Raw genomic sequence first — 18,457 nt, 5'->3', positions numbered from 1 at the left:
GCACCCCTCATCCGTTCGGTGTGTCCCCCTTGTTCGGTACCACACCCCATCTCAGTGACCTGTACCGCATCGTTATACCGGCCCCATACTTACTCCAGGGTCCCCCACCTGGACTAGGTTTGTCCCAGTCCCAAGCATATGGGAGACAGGACAGACTTTACACAATTATATAGATTTATTCTGCTTTTGTAACAATATTGTTCTTTCTAGCTAATCAAACAACAATTTCTACAGTAAACAAAATACAAAATAAGGAACAATTAAAAAAAAATCTGTGAATGAGAATTATAAAATGGTATAATAAATAAGGGCAGGTATAAAAGAAAAACAAAACATAAAAGTAAAGGAAAACATTCCAAGAGCAGGCTTAAAAGCCTGATATACCAGGGACACATTTAAGTATGGGAAAAAGAAATGTCATATACTTAATATGTCATTTGTCAATGAAAACTTTTTGCATGTATCTTTGGAGTTATTTACCAGTGGATTATAGTAATTAGCTCTGTAAGTAAACCATAATCTGATAACATTTACCATACGTATAATAGGTTGTATTTTCCAATGAAACTATAAACCAAATTTTGCTCTTGACTACAGTATATGGATACGAATGGCAAAGGTTGCTTCCAAAATTTTGCTGCTGAACCTTCGGCAGTATGGACTACATGGGAGCTCATTTATTACAATCTATTCCAAAGTTTACATTTGGCAAACCAACAAGGGCTGTCCAGAGAGTCAACGAGGCACCAGTGTGCATCCAACCGAAAGGTAGGGTTAGGGTAGGTAGAGGGGGAGGGTTAGGACACCTACCGACAGGTGTTGGTATCCTTACCCTGTCGGGATGCCCAGTCAGGATTTTGATTGCCGGGATCCCGAGCGCTGACATCCTGTACCCATCCTAGGGATAAGTTGTATGTCTAAACAGTTGTATCAAGGAATAGTTTGGATAAGGGAAAGCACTTGGTTATAAATGAATGCAATGTTAAAACTACAATGGACATTTAGACGCTGATTAAGAGTTGTACGCAAACCCGATGGCCTGCATACCACGCCGATGTTTGAAGACCTGTGCATGCGCGGGATCTGTACTGCGCATGTGCGGATCTCCTTTTGCGAACTGGCTCGCAGGGCCCAGGCACCACCGCCTGATTCAGAAGCTGCAACAATTTGGGGTTTGAGCGGGGGACGGCGCTAGGCAGAATCCCAGTAAAACAGGCGCATGCCAGCCCTGCTTTCTGGGCGTGCTTAAACCAGTGGCTGCGTCCTTGTACGCAGCTCCACTGACTTCAACTGCGAGAAAATACCAGCCATCCTAAGTAACCTGATGTTTGCACAGATGACCGATGGTAACACAAAGTGATCCGATGCTGCAGTGAATCACAGAAGGCAGCAGGAGGCATCTATTCATACAAGACGCCTCCTGCGCCATTAGCATATTTTAGTATTTCTGCTGCGTCGAAAGATGCAGCAGCAATGCTAACAGCGTACAACTCTGAATCAGGCCCGTAGTTGGGTTTTTACTTTATTAAATGTTCTTGACTGACAGTGACACTGAGTGAGCATCCCTGGGGGGTCTGATGTCGATGATTGCTGCCTGACCTGACCGTCATTCGAATCACTGTCACCAGTATGCACCATAAAATGAATTATCGCGCATGCGCAGCAGCACTGGAGCAGCATCTAGGGACTGCATAGTCTGCAACCCCAATAAACAATGACAGGCTGGCGATTATCACACTGTGGACTTCCAGTTGGAAGCTCTTACTGTAATCACATTATGGACTGGCACTCCCAGGGCAGGAGTTTCCTCTCTCTGGTGCTGCTAGTTCTACGTAAGATTAGCAGTAAGAGCTTCCAATGGGAAGCTCAAGCCAGTGCACATCACCTCCGGCTCCTCCTCATTAGGGGCGGGCTGGCCTCTGCATTGACTGCAGGGTCTGGGTCAGTCTCCTGCTGTGCCCTGCTTTACCAGTGAGTAACGATCATAGGGGTCTACATACTAAGCCTTTGGGCTCTATTTACTACAATCCACATTTGGAATGCAGATTGTAGTGTGATATTACCGACTGAGGGCCTGATTCAGAGCCGCTCGTAAGCGGCCGCTCGTTCGCTCCGAGCGATGTTCGCACAACTGCGCATTCGTATGGGTTGTAATACGCATGCGCGAACCAGTCATTGCGGTCGGAAATTGTGTGCTCGCAAAATAGCGAATGCCTGCTAATTTGAGTGACAAGATGAGGCGTTTGTGGGTGGTAACAGGGGAAGGTGCTTGAAAACGGGGAGTGGAGATCCGAACGCAGGCGTGCCAAACGGTCAAAACGGGCGTTTTAAGGGTGTGCATAATTAACAAAGCAGCGTCATCGACCACGTCAATTGGTTGTCTTTTAGCCTGAACTGCTCGCATGATTGCGGTAGGAAAATCCAACCACAAGCACTGCGAGCAGTTCATACGCCTTTCGATGTACTCGATTAATCTAATAAAGAGCGTAGATGACGTAGGATGCGAGCGGCCAGGAGGCGTTTTAAAAAAAATAGCGATCGCATGTTGCGTTCGCTCGTTCAGACATAGAGGCATCAACAGACCGCAAAGAGCGAGCGCTCTATTTAAATATCTGGCCCCTTTTTCTGAACGAGCGTGCGCAAATAGCGTCCGGCTCTGAATCAGGCCCTGAATTCGCATTGTGAATTCAGCCAAAATCAAAGGGATTTACTAAAAATCCCTTGCAGGGACAGAGCTTGCAATAAAGCTCTGTCCCTGCGAATCCCCTCCACACACTTATCACGGTACAAGTGCCCGCACATGCGCCAACCGGCCGCCGCTAAGCCCCGCCCCCCCGCGATCGCGGACCCCCCTCCCTTAATGACAATTACCTCCGGTGATCGGGGCTCCGGTGATGTCCTCCGTGCCTCTGTTCTGCCGATCTCCCATCCTGCACTGGGACCCGGTCAGCTGACCGGGTCCCAGTGCAGGATGGGAGACCAGCTGACCAGATGGAGGACATCACGGGAGCCCCGATCACCGATCCCTGGACTCAGGTAAGTTTGTTTTTTTCACTATAATTTTTTTTTTTTTTTAGCAGTGATCAGCATTAGGTCTGTTTAGACCACACAGCTGATCACTGGGGCCGGCTCCAAGCTCTGCTCTGCCTGTTAGACCCTGGATAACGCTACCTCCAGGTGGTGTTATTATCACAGGGCTTCCCCCGGTATTTTTTCACAATTTATTTTTAGTAACTACCAGGCAGGTCGCATGTCCCATTACAATTATGGGAAATGCGATCTGATTACTAAAAATAAGTGATAATTAGGGCTTGGAGTAGAATTTTACGAATTTTACTCCAATTGCCCATTAGTAACTTTAGGTGATACTAAAATAATGTGAAAAGGGTGTGAAAACACCTTTTTTCACTTTATTTTAGTAAAAATAATGATAATAAATAGAGATAAAATACAAACCAATCAGCTCCTAAATGTCAATTTTACAGGCTGTGTATGTAAAATTACAGATTGGTTGGTATTTTCCATCCACTTTATCTCTCTCCAAGGCTTAGCACATAGATCCCATACTCATTAGGGGAAGGGGGGTGGGTTCAGATCTCAATGTGGGGTGATGAGTGGTGGCGGATTTTACTGGGGGGGCTGCAGCCCCTAGGTAAAATCTGCCACTGCTCAGGAGTACTAAAAAATAGGATGATTGATATAGGGTCCATTTTGAAATTGAAATATCAGAATAAAGACATTTTATTAATAATCGCCAAGTACCAAGAATGCTTTTTTTTTCACTTTCGTCTTGTCTACAAGAATAGCAACCAGCATTTGTAAAACATCCAGGCAGTAAGTTTTGGAAAGGAGTGCCCTTCTCCATCCTGTTTGTGCTTTGGGTCATATGTCGGGTATCTGTAGCCAGGAGGACTACATGTACCAGGGGGACTACATGAGCATTTCAATGTGCTAATTCCACTTTTAAACAATCCATTCTATGCAAGCATCATTTCTGCAGTAATTCCTATCACCAGCTCAGCTGTGCCTTAGGCTTTATATAATCTTGATTGATAACAGCAACAGTACACAGGGTTTTAGTTTATACAGACACATGTCCACAAGATTATTTTCTTTAAGCCCATCACACTCATGAATTATTTGTATTGCTCAACTAAACACTGCATGGATGTTTGTACTCAAGCTGTACAGTAATAAAAAGCAGATGCAAATAAAATCAAAATACCAGAAGAAGAAGAAACAGCAGCAGCACATTGGCAATAAGTATGATGTAAGCAGCGGTGCTGAAAATAGCCATATGGAATATAGAATAGGCATTTAGGGGACCTGATCTATTTACCAAGAAATTAATAAAGTAGATGTTACCAGATAATGGCTCGTATGACCGCCCGTACACTTGCTGCAGAGGCCGCTGGTGAATGACATCACAAATGAGCGGCCACATGTAAATGCCCGCCCAGTTGTAATGTCAGACACGACACATCAGGTCGATGACTGGTATGTGTGTATGCACTTACCAATCGTCAGATAGGATGGCGGATTGTCCGTCGTCCTAGTGTGTACCTAGCTTTACATCTGCTCTCCTGCACAGAAGGGCGGTAACTGGAACAAGTCTGGACAGTCCTGATTTTAAGGATACTTGGGGAGTATGCACAATTTTATCATCTTATTCACCTGTACTGGTGACTTCTACTTTAGAGCTAATCAGTTTTGAAGTACATTACAACAGAATGTACATTGTGAGCCTGATTCAGCATTGGACATTGGGCCCTATTCAAACCTGCTCGCTAGATGCGTTCACACGCACCGAAAGAATGCAAATCCCGTGATCTCAAAGCAAAGCATTAGCACGCCCACTATGTCTTGGCGTGCAATCGCGGTGTGTATGCAGCCTGCCTTAAGACGCCCACTTATGCACGTCATCTCCAAGAAGTGTATGCAACTATTGGTAACATTGAGTACCATCGGATGCGAACGCAGCACTTGTGGTTGACCATACTCTACCGCACCACCACTCTCCCGTTTCCATTGACCATCTCCTGTTACCACCCACAAATGGCTTGTCCTGTCACTCAGTCTAGCGAGCACTCTTTGCTTAATGGGGCGATCGTTTGGACTGGTTCGCGCACGCGCAGTGCGATGCGTACACATGCCCAGATTGCAAACATCAGCTGGCTGCGTGCAAATGCATCCTGGCGAGTGTGTATGAATCGGGCCCATAGCTCCAAATATCGATGGATCAAGCCATTTTTTAAAAAATTCTGCACTTATGTATGCAGCACCTATGTGTCTGCAGGGGTATATTTTGACATACCGCGGACGTTTCATGCTGTACAGGAAATGGGCGCTTCTTAGTGTCACCTGGCTAGTATGTAGTATGTATGCCGTGCCTCCTGCACCCAGCATAGCGTGGGCAAAGGTTAAAGTGGGCTGGAATGGGGAGGAACTGTGTTCCATCACTTCAATTTGGAGACGGAACCAGTTCCACCTCCTCCGACCCATCTAACCCCTGCGCCTCAGGGAGGCTCCATTTGCTGGGCACCCGCTGAGAGTTTGTTACCAGTGGGCGCCCGGATCCCTCCCTGCAGCGCCAGGGGCAGCCGGAGGCTGGAGCTCACTCATGAACTCCGGCTTCTGGGTCCCGCTGTGTGCAGTGCACTGTGGGAGAGGCGTCATGACGTCTCTCCCATAGTTCAGACTGAGGAGCAGCAGGGCGGACCAGGGAGACCAGACGGCAGTGGACGCGGGAGCAGGGCTTATGGTAAGTATTAGTTGTTGTTTTTTTTTGTGTAAGCTGCTTCACAATAGGTGACATTACTACAGGGGGCATTACTCAAGGGGCACTACTACTGGGGGCATTACTCAGGGGGCACTACTGGGGGCATTACTCAGGGGCACAACTACAGGGGGCTTTACTCAGGGGGCACTACTACTGGGGACATTACTCAGGGGGCACTACTACTGGGGGCATTACTCAGGGGACATTACTATTGGGGGCATTACTCAAGGGGCATTACTTGGGGCACTACAACTGTGGGCATTACTCAGGTGGCACTTCTACTGAGGGCATTACTAAAGAGGGGCATTACTATTGGGGTCACTATAACAGGGGGCATTACTATTAGGGGAAATACTATTGGGGGCAATATTACAGGGGGATTACTAATGAGGGCATTGCATAGGGGGCACTGCATAAGGGGCACTACTCCCAAGGGCACTGCATAAGGGGGTCTCTGCATAAGGGACACCACTACTGTGGGCTCTGCATAAGGGGCACTACCACTGTGGGCACTGCATATGGGGCACTACCACTGCTGCAGGCACTGCATAAAGGGCACCACTACTGAGGGTACTAGATAAGGGACACTACCAGCTGTCGGCACTACATAAAGGGTACTACCACTACTGAGGGCACTGCATAAGGGGAACTTCCACTGTGGGCACTGCATAAGTGGCACTATCACTACTGGGGGCACTGCATAAAGGGCACCACTACTGAGGGCACTGCATAAGGGGCACCACTACAGTGGGTATTATGTGTAAGGGGCACCATTACAGTGGGCATTATATCATGTAAAGGGTACTACTGCTGTGGGCATTGTATAAGGGGCACTACTACTGTGGGCATTGTATAAGAGGCACTACTACTGTGGGCATTGTGTATAAGGGGCACAAATGTGGGCATTGTGTAAAAGGGGCACTGCTGTGTGTCATACATGAATAAGGAACACTACTATGTGGTGTAATGTGAATCAAGAATGTGCTACTGTGTGGCGTAATTTGTATAGGAAATACTATTATGTGACCACGCCCCTTTCTTTGAGACCATTCCCCTTTTTTTGGATATAAGTGTAAATGCAGATGACAGTGATGACTGCTCGTTTGCAGGTGGAGCTGCTGAGCATTACATACACAAAGACGTGTGTGACTCATAATACTGCTGTAGTCAGGTCCGGATTAATGGGGGGGCGACAGGGGCGGACGTCCAGGGGCCACCACACACAGAGCGCCCCCACCACTAGCTCACGCTGACGGAGCAACTTCCCCTGCTGCAGCAGTGCTGCTATCGTAGCCGAAGTGGGGGTGGAGCCAATATGGTAAGCCCCACCCTCATATGACCCTCGAATCGCGGGATTAAGGTGCGAGGGGGCAGAGCCTAATGAAGGTAACAGCAGCTGCATAAAATGTAAGTGAATGTGTACTGTTTTATTGTTTATATATGTGTATGTATGCGTTTATGTGTATGTATGTGTGTGTTTATGTGTATATATGTGTATGTGTGTGTAATATATGTGTATGTATGTGTTTATGTGTATATATGTTGTGTATGAATGTGTTTATGTGTATATATGTTGTGTATATGTGTTTTTGTGGATATATGTGTATGTATGTGTTTGTATGTGTTTATGTGTATGTATGTGTGTGTTTATGTGTATATATGTTGTGTATATGTGTATATATGTTGTGTATATGTGTTTTTGTGTATATATGTGTATGAATGTGTGTGTTTATGTGTATATATGTTGTGTATATGTGTTTTGTGTATATATGTGTGCGTTTATGTGTATGTATGTGTTTATGTGTATATATGTGTATGTATGTGTTTATGTGTATATACAGTATGTGTATGTATGTGTTTATGTATTATGTATGCGTTTACATATATATATGTTGTGTATATGTTTTTGTGTACTGTATATATGTGTATGTATGTGTTTATGTGTATATATGTTGTGTATATATGTGTATGTATGTATATATATGTGTATGTTTGTGTTTATGTGTATATACAGTATGTGTATGTGGACCGGATGGTGGCTGAGCTGCCGCTGATCTATGTTCTGAAAGCAACATCACAGTCACCGCTGCTGCATAGAGCGCTGAGCGGCTCCCGAGTCCCCTCATCAGCATCACGTGACACATCATGTCCGTGGCGCTGATCACTGATATCGGGCTTCAGGAGCCGCTCTGCACTCTATGCGGCAGCGCTGACTGTGCTACTGCATTCACAACACAAAGCCAGAAGGTAAGTAATCAGGAGGGGTAGGGGTAGGCTCCGTGTGGAGGGGGAGGGGGGGTAGGCTCCGGGTGGCTTGGTGGAGGCCCCCACAACTTAGTTGCCCCAGGGTCCCCACAAGCCTTAATCCGGCCCTGGCCGTAGTACACTGATCAGCACACTGATTGTAATGTGTATGCAGCGTGTGTGGTAGAATCAGGCTCCCTATACCTACATTGTACATCCACATCCAGTATATATATATTATTGATGGATTTTTTTGCACAGCTCAGATATGATTAATGTTTTATAAGATATTTAAAAATATAATTATTTTCCTATACAGGGTATTTTTCTTTCTTCTCCATAACAGAGACTGGCATCCAAGCCAAATAATATACGATGCAGAACGCAGTAAACCGGACACTACTACGTGTGCTTTGAAATACATATTTTAGCTCTAATGTAAACAAAATCAGGTTTGAGTCACCACAAGGATTAAATAAATCCACTGGAAGTCCGGCTGGAGTCTTCATTCGCTTTTCATTAACTGTTAAGCCTCTTACAGCAGACTTTATCCACCCTGAGCTTGTTATAAACCATTCTGTTTAAGTCTATTATGTATCTTAATGTGCTCCTGATACATTAAGAGCTGATCAGCTTGTACAATTATTTCCCATAAGTTCACCCTCCCACCAAGCAGCTATATAAAATACACAGTGCAGTCCTTTCAATGTGCTATGTACAAATATGTTGAAGCTATAATTTCCTACTTAGGGCCTGATTCAGTTAGGTGCAAAGGGGGAGAGTTGCCGTTGCAATGGCATTGAAACTCCGGTGACGGCACCGCAATTCGCCCCCCTCGTGACACGATCTCACGCAGAACTCGGACATTTTTGCTGCAGTCCTATAGGTTTACAGCCGCACTTACTGTCGCCGCGAGTAGTTTGCACCTAGTTGTATCAATAAGGCACCATTAATATTTTAGAATGCATTTATGAGAACCACCATTCACTCAATTTTAAAAATGCTTTTCTGAACTATATTAACTGACGATCAAAATGCGCACCTGGGGTCTGATTCCAAGTTCCACACAGCTGCGATTGCTTTGGCGTCTGTTGCCGCAGTCACAACTGCCACTTTACGCTAATGCTAGTAAAGCCCTTCCCCCATTATAGAAGCCTGCGTCTAAATGTGCAAGTACTGAAACGCCGACATTGTGAAACTTTAGACGCAACTATTCTGCTTGGTGGTACACAATCGTACGCACCATTGAAACTTGCAACTGCCCCATGCTAAGTGACTGTGCTGTTTAATTTTTACAGGTACATTACCGGCTTTGATATTATTATTGTTTTTGTGCAAGACTATACTTTGTGTTACACAATACACCACGAAGGTTCAGCATTTTTTACCTCATCACAGAATATCAGACTGAAATATCAGCTATACGTACAGCTGATTACACTATATGTGATTTGGATATATCCCCTGGCCTACTAGTGAGGGGCCATTAACATCGAGGTCCACATACTTATAGGGAGAGTGTAAATATATCTCAGGTTTTCTATGTTATAACCTGGTCTCTACTCCTATATAGTACTGGCTCTCCAGTATATATTTTTGGGTTTTAATTAGAATTGTTTTTTCAGAGCTGCTATTGGGGACACACTATTGGAGCCTGATCAACTCCTTCTGTTGTACCCTTTCTGTGAATTTATGTTCTATAGAATTGTTTTTTATCTTTTTATGGTTATTCTCACGTAATTTCATTTACCAGTAAAATGTACTATTATATTTATTCATTTATGCTCAATTACATTGCTACTGTGTTTTTTTATAATTAAATTTTGAATACTTACTTGATTTGTGTTTTCCTTGTGTCCCTACAACAATATTGGAGCGCAGTAAACTTTTTTCCTTTATCTCCTTTAGCGAGGTTGGCAATTACCTCCATATTTGCTGCTGCACCGATATTTGGGTTTTTGTGTCTCTGACTGGTTGGCGCTTAGGTTCATTTGTGTGTGAGGTTTTAGTTTTACACCGTATTCAATTTCAAAGACTTATCACAGTTTTGAAAAGTCTTTGATAAAAAACGTTTTTCACCATTGAATAGGTGTCGAAAAAAAGTGCAGAATTGGGGTTTAGGGGTGCAGGCTTAAAAAAAATAGCCTGCACCCCTGGGAATGACATTTAAAAAAGAACTGTGTCAAAAAAAGTTTTAAAAAAAAATAGGGACACCCCAAAAAAATATTTTAAAAATTGGGGTGAAAAAAAATGGGAAAAAAATTATTAACAATAGGGAAATAGGTTCAGGGCTATTCTGCAAGTATGCGGCAGGTGTTTTCTAGAATAGATTTATAGCGGCAGGTGCACAAATGCAGAATTTTTAAAAACTTACTTTAGGAACATCAAAATATGCTAGTACCCATTTTCATGTACCCCAAATTTGATGGGACCACTTAAAAAAACGAAAAAAAAATCTAAGTGCTCTTCTGCATCACTTCTTCAATGTCGGGAAAAAACACCTGCTGCGGCTATTTAAATCCCCGACTTTCATTTAAAGGCTAAAACGGGGGTACCCAGAGTGATCCCCCATGTTTTTACAACTTTAGGGGGGTCTTACAATTTTTTTAAGGAAAAATTCGTAACTTTACGCAAATCCAACTTCGGAGGCTCCCGTTTTCGTTAATTTTATATTGAATACGGGGATAAGCGGGCGCGCGCCCGATACTTTAACGCAGGTAAAAACTCCGATATGAAACGTTAACTTCGACAGTGAAGTTAATGTTTCATATTGAATACCCCTCTATGTCTCTTGTAATGTGATTGTTAACTATTAAGTAAAATTTGCTACTGTGTATCTGTGTCATGGCGCATGTCCACTACATGATATGCTCCCTGTACAATATCGTTAAATGATTTTCTCTTGAAATTTCCATGTACAGCCTGTATGATTTGTAAACGATAAACTATATCATATCATATTGAGGGGTGTATACTGGGCTGATGTTTCTTGAGGGGTGACCGGGGCTTTCATGATGGAATAAATAGGTTGCGGATATTTTATTATTTTCATTTAAGCTCTGTGGCTAGTTTGGTTTGGTAAGTAGTAGTCTTTCATTTGTGCCTACTACGACTCTCAACGACCTTACTTGGGAGGTGGAAAAATATAAATTGACACGCCAATTAAAGCTCCATGAGTACTTTAAGGGTGCTAAGTGTAATTAACAGAGCTATGAGCAACCAGCTACTCAGATTCCATATCAACTTCAAAGATTACAAAAGAAGAGCTCTTTTGAGTCTGGTTCTAACAATGCGTCCATACGAACTTTTTCACGTATGCTGGACAGCAGTGTCGACTCCAAGATCAAGGATCAAGAAGCCAGTGTGGCAATCCAGGATGTCCAAAGCAGGGCGTGATGCTTTGCACGATATGACTGGGTATACCAACATTATCATTCGGCCCGCCGACAGCGCGATTGTGATACAGGACATGTCCATGTATAAATCAGAGATTGAAAGGCAGTTGTCAGATTGCTCTGTTTATAGATTACTTCCCGGTGACCCCACTGTTAAATTTTGTAACAACTAAACTACAGTTTTGACCAATGCGGGCTGTGACGGTGTTATTCCAGAGGGTTTAAAATCTGCACTCATCCCTGTGAATGCTGTTGTCTCTGTTATATACACGTTGCCAAAAAATTCACAAGTGTGTGACCCGTTCTCCTGGGTGGCCCATTATAGCAGTAAGGGCCTCTTTATTTCAGGCTGTAACCACATACTTAGATGCTCTACTGCAACCATGTATCACTGGCAGTCTGGGTTTTATATTGGATACCACGGCTTTTCTTGATATGTTAAATCAAGTTGGGGACATACCATCTGATTGCCTATTGTGTAGCATTGACATCTCTAATTTGTATACCATCATCCCTAACAGCGAGGGTTTAGCCGCAGTGAGAGCATTGATTGCTGGCAATGACCTCTACAAGGGGCCCCATGTTGATTTATTTTTGCAATTATTAGAATTGACCCTCACACAATTATTTCCTTTACGATGGCAAATTTTATCTGCAGGTCTCCGGATGCGCGATGGGGTCGAATGTGGCCCCATCTTATGGGAAAGCATTAATGCTAGTTGCAGAACAAGATATTTTTTCAGGAATTCGGAGATTAGGGGTCACATTATAACATATTGCCGTTATATCGATGATGTTTTTGTGATTTGGTCTGGCTCCAAACAACAATTTGTTGATTTTATTAAACAACACAATGATACGGCCAGTCCCATTAAGTTCACCTATCATGTTGATGCTCACAAGGTGAACTTTTTAGATGTAGAGGTGTCCTTACACAATGGGCTATTAACTACTTCTTTATTCCAGAAGGCCACTGACCGTAATATGCTCTTGCATGTAGCAGTTGTCATCCTAAGCCATGTAAGTATGGATTGCTCTATTCGCAATTCATACGAGTCAGACGCATTTGTAGTGACACTTGAGTTGCTAAGAAACATATTGATGCCATGGTGCATAAATATTTGGCACGATGGTATGGCTATGAGGAATTTTTAAAAGCAAAAAATCGTGCCTTGTCCATTTCTAGGGAACAGTTATTGCACAGGAAGAGACAGGACGACACCAAAAAGTGTATGCCCTGGGTCAATCATTACCATCCTCTCAGTACTAAAATCAGCAGTGCCACCAAAAAACTCTGTCCCATAGTACAATCAGATCCCTCAATGAGTTTGCACCATATGCACGTTATGCCCTGTTATACCAGGGGGCGTAATTTAAGAGACAAGCTGGTGCGTACTGACTTAACCGATATGTCCACTAAACAAAACACTACATTGAGTTTTTTGTCACTTAAACATGGGTGCTACAGGTGTTTGAATTGCTTAACATGCCACTACATGAATACAGGTACTTCCTTTAGGCATCCCATTAGTGGCAAGAAGATTACCATTAAACACAGGTTAACATGTCTAACTAAATTTGTGGTTTACCTCATAACCTGTCCTTGCAGACTCAGAGCCTCATTCACACCCACTCGCAAGCGCTATGCGCTCACAAGTGGATTGACGGTGGGTCACTGCGCACGCGCGTGTGCAAGCCCCGGAGCGAGTGAGAAATTCACTCGCTCTGGGGCTTGCTACAAACGTGTGGCTGTCGATGTTGATCGACAGCTCGCCCCATTTTGTAGGGGGGGAGGGAGGGTGATGTCAGTAGTGAGCTTCCTGCTCTATTAGAGCAGGAGGCTCACTGGGGCTTGCGGCAGACGAGACCCTACCACAAGGGTCTTGTCTCAAGCCCGATGGTCGCGATGGTCGCGACCATCGCGACCATCACCTGGCCGCTCACAAAAGCTGTGGCTAGTCACCCACAGCTTAGCAAGCGGCCAGGAGGCCAGTTTTCGAAAAAAAAGCGGCCGCCCTGATTCAGAGCGAGCACTTGCTTTTTGCGAGCAGCTCTGAATCAGGGCCTGAGTTATGTAGGTAAAACGGAGAGAACCACCAGGGAGAGGGTGGCATTACATCGTTCTGCCATCAAGGCAGCATCGGATAGCGGTCATAGTGACTAGCCTGTAGCTGGGCATTTTTTAAATACCGGGCATAGTCTCTCTACATTGCACTTCATCCTTATTGACCACATCGCTGAGTACATCCATCGAGGAGATCGGGCAGGCAAACTATTGTGCTGGGAAGCTCAATGGATATATAGGTTGGACACTTTGTCACCTAAAGGCCTTAATGAGACCATTGGTCTCCATTGTTTTGTTTAAGACGCACTATTTACATTTGGATGCATCAGACAGCTAGTGATGCATTTGACAGTCATTGACACACTATTGTGTCTTTCATTGTGTGCCAGTTTGGTCCTTTTCTGTGGCGTGTTACTTATACAGGATTAATAATACCATTTAGATTGTGTCTTAAAGGTTTTTTGCCCCTCCTATTCTAATTCTGCATCTCAGCGTACATTTCCTTTGTACTGATCCCAGCATATTTTTTTTTTTGGATGTTTTTGTATGCATTGTCATGTACCATGATGCTTTTTAATTTACACATTTATGCATTACGTTGTATATGCAGGTGTTTTACTGTGTTGTCTTGGCAACGGACCTCCGCATATGACAACACAGTTTTGCAACTTCCGGGAGTGCCGCTGTACAGCAATACACACGGTGATGGTGGAGGTTACATAAGGTCAGTGTTTTGTGTATGTATTTTATCATGATGACGAGACATTAAAGTCTTGAAACGCTGATTTCTCAGTAACCAGCTGTGTGTTGGTATTTTGTATCCGAGTGCTGCCTTCAGCTCTATATACAGTAGTGGCCAAAATTGTGGAAACCTTTTGGAAAATGTGTATTTTTAGGATTTAATTATGTATAACTGCATTATTTATAAAGAAAATCCTAAGAAGGTATATATCACTGGAAAGGTAATTTTATACACAATATAATACAGTTTATCGCAAAGAATTATCTTTATTACATAAAGATTTATAGCTAAATAAAGATAAGGAGCACATTTGTTGCTACCAGAATTGATAGTAAAACATCTTGTTTGATTGTTCGCTGTTTTTTATGCTTTTTTTTACTTTAAATTCTTGAAGTAAGCTGTGTAACTTATTTAGGTGACAAGCAAAGTAAAAAGAGTTGACTGGTTACCTAGAAAGAGATGCAAAATAATTACTTTACGTGAAGAAGGTAACCAAAGGAGGCATTTCGAAACTGTGGAACAAGTATCAACAGACTCAGGGCCTGATTCAGACCCGCTCGCGAGCACTGAGCGCTCGCAAGCGGGTCGATGTTGTGCAAGTGCGCATGCACACGACGGAGGCTGCTCCGTCGTGCGCATGCGCGAGACCCGGATAGCGACGTGCAATCCGTTGCTCCGGGTCTCACTACAAAGGGGGCGTGCTGTCGATAGTGAGTGACAGCACGCCCCCTTTGGTGGGCGTGCTGGGGGCATTGCTGCCCAGACGGAGGCGTTCCCATGTGAACGCCTACTGTCTGGGGCCGGCCCCACTGACATCACTAGTGATGTCAGTGGGAGTGCTTTTGGCTCTGATAGAGCCAAAAGCACTCCAGGGCTTGCAGCAGACAAGACCCTACCGCAAGGGTCTCGTCGCAAGCCCGATGGTCTTGACCATCGCGACCATCATCATGGACGCTCGCATAAGCTGTGGGTGGTTAAAAAAAAAGCCCTGATTCAGAGCGTCCGGCTCTGAATCAGGCCCTCAGTCAATTCAAAACCAAACTGGTAAAGGTAGGAAAAGATCCACAACACCATGCTGTGATAGAAGAATGAAAAAACTATGCTTGAGTGACAGAAGAAAATCATCTAAGGCAATTCAAAATGATTTCCGCGAATGTGGTGTAAACATTAGTGCCAGGACTGTTCCACGCAGACTTCCATATTTTGGATTAAACACCAGAATTTCAAGTAAAAAGCCACTTTTAACTCTAAAACAAAGACAGAAAAGATTATAATGAGCTACAAAGCATATTAATTGGTCAGAAGAACAATGGAACAATGGCCCTGATTCAAAACCGGACGCTCTGACCAGAGCGCTCGCTCTGAATCAGGGCCATCCTATTTAAATGTGGAGAGGCCTTTTGGACGCTCGCATAGCTGTGGGTTACCACCCACAGCTTATGCGAGCGTCCATGATGATGGTCGCGATGGTCAAGACCATCGCGACCATCGGGCTTGCGACGAGACCCTGCGGTAGGGTCTCGTGGCCGCAAGCCCTGGAGTGATTTTGGCTCTATCTATCCCATGGCAAAAAAGCCTCCGTCTGGCAGCCACGCCCCCGGCATGCCCACCAAAGGGGGAGTGCTGTCAGTCACCATTGACAGCACGCCCCCTTTGGTGCGAGACCCGGAGCGACAGCTTGGCTGTCGCTGTCCGGGTCTCGCGCATGCGCACGACCGAGCTCTCTCCGTCGTGCGCATGCGCATTGGGGTAACATCGACCCGCTCGCGAGCGGGTCTGAATGAGACCCAATGTCATCTGGAGTGACAAAACCAGAATATCCATATTTGGTAGTGATGGAATGAAATATGTCCACAGAAGACTTGGAGAAGATTTTCTACCTGAGTGCACAACATCTACTGTGAAGCACCCAGTTATTGTTATGCTGTGGGGATGTATGACAGCAAAAGGTGTGGGATGAATTTGCGTGATCAATGACACTTTAAATAGCAGTAAATACATCAGTGTCCCGGAGTGGGGGGAGGCAGTTGGAGTGAGCACACACCGCTGCTCTGCAAAGCAAAGCAGCAGGTGAATAGACGCTGTCACATAAGCACAGCATCTATTCACAGTGCAGAGAGAGCCTGGGGGCAGCCCAGCATCTCGGAGAATGCTGGGAACACCCCCACAGTGACTGAAAGAGGGGGTGTTGTGAAGGCTCCGCCCCCTTTTTCCTAGGCTCCACCCACCTTCCTGACATGGTGGCGCCCTAGGCATGCCAAGAGTCCCCACCCACTGGCCACAATGTTGGGAGGTATGCAATTGCAGCAAAAGGCTTCCAAACAAAGTACTAATGGATATTGTGCAATTCTAAGAAATTTACTTTCCCACAGTTTAGTACGTATAACTGTTTAGAAAATGTAAAATTTTGTAATAAAGTTCATTGTATTATGTTGCATTATGTTCTAGATTAAATTACCATTGTAATGATGTATGCTTTTTGTTATAATACTAAAATATATTAGTGCTATTTGCTGTTAAACTTCAAAAATGCAAATTTTTCAAAAAGTTTCCACAATTTTGACCACTAGAGTATATGTATATATCAGGGCCGTAACTAGGGTAGTGTGGCCTGTGCCACGGCACAGGGCACCGCAGGACAGGGGGCGCTGTTTGGGTATGTCAAATTCCCTGTTTATTATCATTCTCACTTGTAGCTTCCTCTTCTTTTATCCCCAACATCTCCTGGCCTCCCCTATCTCTACCCAGGCCCTTCCCCATGAAGCCATGGCCCTTTTTCAGGTGCATTATCCTATGTCCCTATTTAACAAAAAGGGGGTGGGCGCCAATACTCTCTCTGGCACAGGGCTCCAAAAAGTCTAGTTACGGCTCTGGTATATACCGGTATATATATATATATATATATATATATATATATATATATATATATACCGCACTTGTCAAAAGTCTGAGCACACCGCCTGGAATCGAAAAGAAGCTTGTTTATCGTACATTCTGCTACTTGTGTATGAATGGAGTATGATAAAATTAACAAAATATATTATTTCCGTAGTGACGGAACTTGGAAAATCGATAGGTATGTGTCAAAAAAATTTGTATATTTACTATACTATAATAATGGCCACAGTAGCCGTGCCACTTATACTCATAATAAATGCCCACGGTAGCGGTGCCACTTATACACATAATAATGCTACACACATGCAGTACACACACACCACCACATATACACATACACGCACAGTACACACTACACACACCATTCATAAAGTACAGTATACACACATTAATCGATGCTACTTATAAAGTAGCCATTATAGAACACTTTACGCTTTATGAGGCAGCAGCAGCTCCTGGGGGTGGAGCACTTCTACGTGGTACGCATGGGCTAAGAAGCATAAGGATTGGACTGAGGAACAGTGGAAGAGGGTGCTTTGGACCGACAAATCAAAATTTGTACTCTTTGGCTCGCATCACCGGCTTTTGTGTGTCGTCGTCCAGGTGAGCGCTTTCTCCCCGACTGTGTAGTGCCAACAGTTAAGCATGGAGGAGGCAATGTGATGGTTTGGGGATGTTTCGCGGGCAACCAAGTTGGTGACTTAGTCACAATCAACGGAATAATGGATCAAAATGTGTACCACAACATATTAGTGCGTTATGCGATTCTCTCCGGAACGCGACTTGTGAGTCAGAACTTCATTTTCCAACAAGATAACGATCCAAAACATACGTCCAAGTTGTGTACTAATTATTTGCAAAAGAAACAAGAAACTCAAGTCGTAACAAAAATGTAATGGCCATCTCAATCACCAGATGTTTCACCCATCGAGCTTTTGTGGGAAGAACTGCACAGGGAAGTCCGAAAACAGATGCCTACCAACACTGAGGGCCTCTGGGAGGCTCTTCAAAGCTCCTGGAGTCAAATGGATCACCAAAAGCTGGCTTAATTAGTAAATAGGATGCCAAGGATATGCAAAGCGCTTATCAAAGCTAAGGGTCATCACTTCAATGAAAGCAGACTACCTATAACTACCTAAAACTACCTAAATAAACTTGCCTAAAAGTCAAAACAAGTATTTTTTTTTGTTACCTTATCATTCAGTTGTTTATTTTGTAAACAAGGTTTTATTTTGTTACTGTGCAGTTAAATTGAAAATGCCTTAAAATATACTGGTGTGCTCAGACTTTTGACTTTTGACAAGATATATATATATATATATATATATATATAT

The sequence above is a fragment of the Taudactylus pleione genome, unplaced genomic scaffold (assembly GCF_031769625.1).
Source record: "Taudactylus pleione unplaced genomic scaffold, aTauple2 ptg000842l, whole genome shotgun sequence".
Classification (NCBI taxonomy): domain Eukaryota; kingdom Metazoa; phylum Chordata; class Amphibia; order Anura; family Myobatrachidae; genus Taudactylus; species Taudactylus pleione.
This window is presented reverse-complemented; position numbering follows the sequence as displayed.